Source organism: Syngnathus typhle, unplaced genomic scaffold (assembly GCF_033458585.1).
Source record: "Syngnathus typhle isolate RoL2023-S1 ecotype Sweden unplaced genomic scaffold, RoL_Styp_1.0 HiC_scaffold_347, whole genome shotgun sequence".
Taxonomy (NCBI): domain Eukaryota; kingdom Metazoa; phylum Chordata; class Actinopteri; order Syngnathiformes; family Syngnathidae; genus Syngnathus; species Syngnathus typhle.
In genome coordinates, this window is record NW_026872251.1 from 27,776 (window position 1) to 35,000 (window position 7,225).

Consider the following 7,225-nt stretch of genomic DNA (forward strand, 5'->3'; position numbering starts at 1 on the left):
CGCCCCCCCCGCGCACAGTTCCAGGGGGCCGGGATGACGTTTCAAAGCTGCCGCTGCAGCTGCGGCGGGGAGTGGCCTCCCTCCGGTGGACACGACGAGTAAATGACACCGGCCGCTGACGCAAACCCACGCCGGACAGGAGAGCTCAAAAGCCGGGTAACATTTCAAGGAAGACCCCCCCTGCGCAGACCTCCACTAGGCCGGGATGACTGTTCAGCTGTGGCGGGGAGTGGCCTCCCTCCGGTCGGCACGACGAGTAAATGACACCGGCCGCTGACGCAAACCCACGCCGGACAGGAGAGCTCAAAAGCCGGGTAACATTTCAAGGAAGACCCCCCCTGCGCAGACCTCCACTAGGCCGGGATGACTGTTCAGCTGTGGCGGGGAGTGGCCTCCCTCCGGTCGGCACGACGAGTAAATGACACCGGCCGCTGACGCAAACCCACGCCGGACAGGAGAGCTCAAAAGCCGGGTAACATTTCAAGGAAGACCCCCCCTGCGCAGACCTCCACTAGGCCGGGATGACTGTTCAGCTGTGGCGGGGAGTGGCCTCCCTCCGGTCGGCACGACGAGTAAATGACACCGGCCGCTGACGCAAACCCACGCCGGACAGGAGAGCTCAAAAGCCGGGTAACATTTCAAGGAAGACCCCCCCTGCGCAGACCTCCACTAGGCCGGGATGACTGTTCAGCTGCGGCGGGGAGTGGCCTCCCTCCGGTCGGCACGACGAGTAAATGACACCGGCCGCTGACGCAAACCCACGCCGGACAGGAGAGCTCAAAAGCCGGGTAACATTTCAAGGAAGACCCCCCCTGCGCAGACCTCCACTAGGCCGGGATGACTGTTCAGCTGTGGCGGGGAGTGGCCTCCCTCCGGTCGGCACGACGAGTAAATGACACCGGCCGCTGACGCAAACCCACGCCGGACAGGAGAGCTCAAAAGCCGGGTAACATTTCAAGGAAGACCCCCCCTGCGCAGACCTCCACTAGGCCGGGATGACTGTTCAGCTGCGGCGGGGAGTGGCCTCCCTCCGGTCGGCACGACGAGTAAAGCTATTTAGGAAAATCTGAGATAAATATCACTTGCATAATAATTTGGAACACGGTCCCGTGTTCCAAATTATTATGCAAAATGTATTTAGACACCAGCAATCGCACTTAGATTTGTTTCTTTTTTCTTTCTTTTAGCTTCCATAATGTTACCGGGCGCTGACGCAAACCCACGCCCGGCAGGAGAGCTCAAAAGCCGGGTAACATTTCAAGGAAGCTATTTAGGAAAATCTGAGATAAATATCCTTTGCATAATAATTTGGAACACGGTCCCGTGTTCCAAATTATTATGCAAAATGTATTTAAGTGTCATAAAGATTACATTTTTTGTTTTTCAAGTACTGAAATCACCCTCAGTCATGGTACAGTCCATGGTAGTCTGCCAGGTGAGCGCAATTGTAGTAATTAACAAGTCTATTTAAGTTCCGCGTTTTTAAGCGTTCGGCCATTTCGTTCAACCATGGGGAGGAAAAAGGATCTCTCTGCTGTCGAGAAGCGTGAAATCGTTCGATGCCTTGGACAAGGTATGCAGACATTCGATATTGCACGAAAGCTTAAGCGCGACCATCGAACTTTGAAGAAATTCGTCGCTGATTCGGAGCAAACGCGCGTTCGTGCAGACAAAGGCACGACAAGGAAGGTTTCTGCAAGACAAACAAATCGAATCAAGAGGGCGGCTGCAAGCATGCCACTAAAGACGAGCAAACAAATATTCGACGCTGCTGGTGCCAGTGAAGTCCCACGAACGACGAGGTGCAGGATCCTCCAGAGGCTTGCAGTTGTGCGGAAACCCTCCATTCGGCCACCCCTGAACAACGCGAACAAGCAGAAACGGCTGCAGTGGGCCCAGACTTACATGAAGACAAATTTTCAGACAGTCCTGTTCACCGACGAGTGCCGTGCCACCTTGGATGGGCCAGGTAGGGTTTTTTAAGTTTTTCCTTGCACTTTTGAGAGCTCAGGGGATGCTTTGAGAATAATTGTCAATTTCTGTCAATGTGAAGCCCTTTGAGACTGCTTGTGATTTAGGGCTATACAAATAAACTTGATTTGACTTGACTTTACAGATGGATGGAGTCGTGGATGGTTGGTGGACGGCCACGATAGCCCAACAAGGCTGCGGCGTCAGCAGGGAGGTGGCGGAGTGATGTTTTGGGCCGGAATCATGGGGAGAGAGCTGCTTGGCCCCTTTAGGGTCCCTGAAGGCGTCAAAATTACGTCTGTTAACTACGTGGAATTTCTGACTCAACACTTCTGTCCATGGTACAACAGGAAGAACCGTGCTTTCCGTCAAAAGATCATCTTCATGCATGACAATGCACCGTCTCATGCTGCAAGAAATACGTCAACGTCTTTGGCATCTATGGGAATAAAGGGAGAGAAACTGATGGTGTGGCCCCCATGCTCCCCTGACCTCAATCCTATTGAAAACTTGTGGAGCATCGTCAAGCAGAAAATCTACGAAGGTGGGAGGCAGTTCAATTCCAAAGAGCAGCTCTGGCAGGCTATTCTTAGATCCTGCCAAGAAATTCAACCAGAAACTGTACAAAAACTCACAAGTTCAGTGGATGGAAGAATCGTGAAGCTGCTGTTGAACAAAGGGTCCTATGTTAAAATGTAACTTTGTTTTTTATTGAAATAAAGGGTCCTATGTTAAAATGTAACTTGTTTGTCTTTTCTTTGAAATAGCTTTTGATTTCAGTAAATATGACCTCCTAATGCTGTAAATTCTTAAGATGGGCATTTCAGTTCATAAAAACCTATAAAATGTTATAAAACTCTGTTGTGCGTAATAATGTGGAACAGTGCATTTTAAGTTTTTTATTTTTTAAAAATTCTGTGATCATTCGGAGGTTTGTTCAATAAAATTAGAATTCATCAAAATAATGGTTGATGACTTGAAAATTATGCTGACTCATTTTGCATCGACTATTTAGGAAAATCTGAGATAAATGTCACTTGCATAATAATTTGGAACACGGTGTAAGTGCGATTGCTGGTGTATTTACTCGTCGTGTCCACCGGAGGACGGCAAATCCCCGCCGCAGCTGCAGCGGCAGCGCTTAAATGTCTTCCCGGCCGCCTGGAACTCTGCACGGGGCGTGTTTCGTCCCGCGCAGCGGTACCAGATCGCGCTGCGCCGTCAGCCGAGCCGCGCGCGGATCCGCTGGAAGTCTACACTGTGTTCCAAATTATTATGCAAATTGTATTTATGTGTCATAAAGATTACATTTTTTGTTTTTCAATTAAACTCATGGATGGTATTACGTGTCAGGGCTCTTTGGATCACTGAGATCAATCTCAGACACCGGGGATCATTACCGGCCAGTTGAGCCCAAATTAAGGAAAAACTACTTAAGAATGGTGTTCCACATTATTAAGCAGATAATTTGAAGTTCGCTTTGAGCAGTGGCGGACGCCAACCCACGACCGGTGGGAGAGCTCGGAGGGCGGATGGGCTTTCAAGGAAGCCCCCCAGGCCGGTCCCACTCGCACTTAGAATTTTTTTTTTTTTTGGCTTCCATAATGTACCGGGCGCGGACGCGAAACCCACGCCGGGCAGGAGAGCTCGAAAGGCGGCTAAGCATTCAAGGAAGCACCGTCTGGAGCTTCAGAGCCGTTCCGCCTGACTTTTAACGTAGAGTACCGGGCGCAAACCACTAACTCAAGCCCGGCATGGCAGCTCGAAAGGCGGCTAAGCATTCAAGGAAGCACCGTCTGGAGCTTCAGAGCCGTTCCGCCTGACTTTTAACGTAGAGTACCGGGCGCAAACCACTAACTCAAGCCCGGCATGGCAGCTCGAAAGGCGGCTAAGCATTCAAGGAAGCACCGTCTGGAGCTTCAGAGCCGTTCCGCCTGACTTTTAACGTAGAGTACCGGGCGCAAACCACTAACTCAAGCCCGGCATGGCAGCTCGAAAGGCGGCTAAGCATTCAAGGAAGCACCGTCTGGAGCTTCAGAGCCGTTCCGCCTGACTTTTAACGTAGAGTACCGGGCGCAAACCACTAACTCAAGCCCGGCATGGCAGCTCGAAAGGCGGCTAAGCATTCAAGGAAGCACCGTCTGGAGCTTCAGAGCCGTTCCGCCTGACTTTTAACGTAGAGTACCGGGCGCAAACCACTAACTCAAGCCCGGCATGGCAGCTCGAAAGGCGGCTAAGCATTCAAGGAAGCACCGTCTGGAGCTTCAGAGCCGTTCCGCCTGACTTTTAACGTAGAGTACCGGGCGCAAACCACTAACTCAAGCCCGGCATGGCAGCTCGAAAGGCGGCTAAGCATTCAAGGAAGCACCGTCTGGAGCTTCAGAGCCGTTCCGCCTGACTTTTAACGTAGAGTACCGGGCGCAAACCACTAACTCAAGCCCGGCATGGCAGCTCGAAAGGCGGCTAAGCATTCAAGGAAGCACCGTCTGGAGCTTCAGAGCCGTTCCGCCTGACTTTTAACGTAGAGTACCGGGCGCAAACCACTAACTCAAGCCCGGCATGGCAGCTCGAAAGGCGGCTAAGCATTCAAGGAAGCACCGTCTGGAGCTTCAGAGCCGTTCCGCCTGACTTTTAACGTAGAGTACCGGGCGCAAACCACTAACTCAAGCCCGGCATGGCAGCTCGAAAGGCGGCTAAGCATTCAAGGAAGCACCGTCTGGAGCTTCAGAGCCGTTCCGCCTGACTTTTAACGTAGAGTACCGGGCGCAAACCACTAACTCAAGCCCGGCATGGCAGCTCGAAAGGCGGCTAAGCATTCAAGGAAGCACCGTCTGGAGCTTCAGAGCCGTTCCGCCTGACTTTTAACGTAGAGTACCGGGCGCAAACCACTAACTCAAGCCCGGCATGGCAGCTCGAAAGGCGGCTAAGCATTCAAGGAAGCACCGTCTGGAGCTTCAGAGCCGTTCCGCCTGACTTTTAACGTAGAGTACCGGGCGCAAACCACTAACTCAAGCCCGGCATGGCAGCTCGAAAGGCGGCTAAGCATTCAAGGAAGCACCGTCTGGAGCTTCAGAGCCGTTCCGCCTGACTTTTAACGTAGAGTACCGGGCGCAAACCACTAACTCAAGCCCGGCATGGCAGCTCGAAAGGCGGCTAAGCATTCAAGGAAGCACCGTCTGGAGCTTCAGAGCCGTTCCGCCTGACTTTTAACGTAGAGTACCGGGCGCAAACCACTAACTCAAGCCCGGCATGGCAGCTCGAAAGGCGGCTAAGCATTCAAGGAAGCACCGTCTGGAGCTTCAGAGCCGTTCCGCCTGACTTTTAACGTAGAGTACCGGGCGCAAACCACTAACTCAAGCCCGGCATGGCAGCTCGAAAGGCGGCTAAGCATTCAAGGAAGCGACGCCGGCCGGTCCGCGGGCCAAATAGGGTCCAGTAAAGTACCGGGCGCGGCCACTAACGCCTTGTGGCGGTCGCCTTGTGGCGGTCGGGGGGTGGCGGTCGGGGCTGGCGCTTGGGGCCGGTGGCGGTCGCCTTGTGGCGGTCGCCTTGTGGCGGTCGGGGGGTGGCGGTCGGGGCTGGCGCTTGGGGCCAGTGGCGGTCGCCTTGTGGCGGTCGCCTTGTGGCGGTCGCCTTGTGGCGGTCGCCTTGTGGCGGTCGCCTTGTGGCGGTCGCCTTGTGGCGGTCGGGGGGTGGCGGTCGGGGCTGGCGCTTGGGGCCAGTGGCGGTCGCCTTGTGGCGGTCGCCTTGTGGCGGTCGCCTTGTGGCGGTCGCCTTGTGGCGGTCGCCTTGTGGCGGTCGGGGGGTGGCGGTCGGGGCTGGCGCTTGGGGCCGGTGGCGGTCGCCTTGTGGCGGTCGCCTTGTGGCGGTCGCCTTGTGGCGGTCGCCTTGTGGCGGTCGCCTTGTGGCGGTCGGGGGGTGGCGGTCGGGGCTGGCGCTTGGGGCCGGTGGCGGTCGCCTTGTGGCGGTCGCCTTGTGGCGGTCGGGGGGTGGCGGTCGGGGCTGGCGCTTGGGGCCAGTGGCGGTCGCCTTGTGGCGGTCGCCTTGTGGCGGTCGCCTTGTGGCGGTCGCCTTGTGGCGGTCGCCTTGTGGCGGTCGCCTTGTGGCGGTCGGGGGGTGGCGGTCGGGGCTGGCGCTTGGGGCCAGTGGCGGTCGCCTTGTGGCGGTCGCCTTGTGGCGGTCGCCTTGTGGCGGTCGCCTTGTGGCGGTCGCCTTGTGGCGGTCGGGGGGTGGCGGTCGGGGCTGGCGCTTGGGGCTGGCGTCCGCCAATAGTGGTTTAATTTCGGGAGGAAGATTGATTTTCGTCCCAAGCCCGCCGCTGGAGAAAATTTTAGGTACCAGGAGTGGATTTTTTTTGTCCACTCAGGAGGGGGACGTTGGCTGGTTTGGTGTCCGGGGGAAAGTGCTCTTTTCTCGGCCAGGAGAAAGATTAGACTCCCAGCCCGCCGCTGGAGAAAATTCTAGGTACCAGGAGTGGATTTTTTTTGTCCACTCAGGAGGGGGACGTGCTTTGTTGTCCGGGGGAAAGTGCTCTTTTCTCGGCCAGGAGAAAGATTAGACTCCCAGCCCGCCGCTGGAGAAAATCTTAGGTACCAGGAGTGGATTTTTTTTGTCCACTCAGGAGGGGGACGTGCTTTGTTGTCCGGGGAGAGTGCCTGGTCCCCGGACCAGCCTCTTAGGCGCGCCCGCTGTCATTCTCCGGAGATTAAGTTATACTAAGGGGAGGCTGCCTCCTCCCGCCTGCTGCCCGAGGATGCTGCCTCATCCCCGGACTGGCCTCTTGCGCGCGCCCGCTGTCATTCTCCGGAGACTAAGTTATACTAAGGGGAGGCTGCCTCCTCCCGCCTGCTGCCCGAGGATGCTGCCTCATCCCCGGACTGGCCTCTTGCGCGCGCCCGCTGTCATTCTCCGGAGACTAAGTTATACTAAGGGGAGGCTGCCTCCTCCCGCCTGCTGCCCGAGGATGCTGCCTCATCCCCGGACTGGCCTCTTGCGCGCGCCCGCTGTCATTCTCCGGAGACTAAGTTATACTAAGGGGAGGCTGCCTCCTCCCGCCTGCTGCCCGAGGATGCTGCCTCATCCCCGGACTGGCCTCTTGCGCGCGCCCGCTGTCATTCTCCGGAGACTAAGTTATACTAAGGGGAGGCTGCCTCCTCCCGCCTGCTGCCCGAGGATGCTGCCTCATCCCCGGACTGGCCTCTTGCGCGCGCCCGCTGTCATTCTCCGGAGACTAAGTTATACTAAGGGGAGGCTG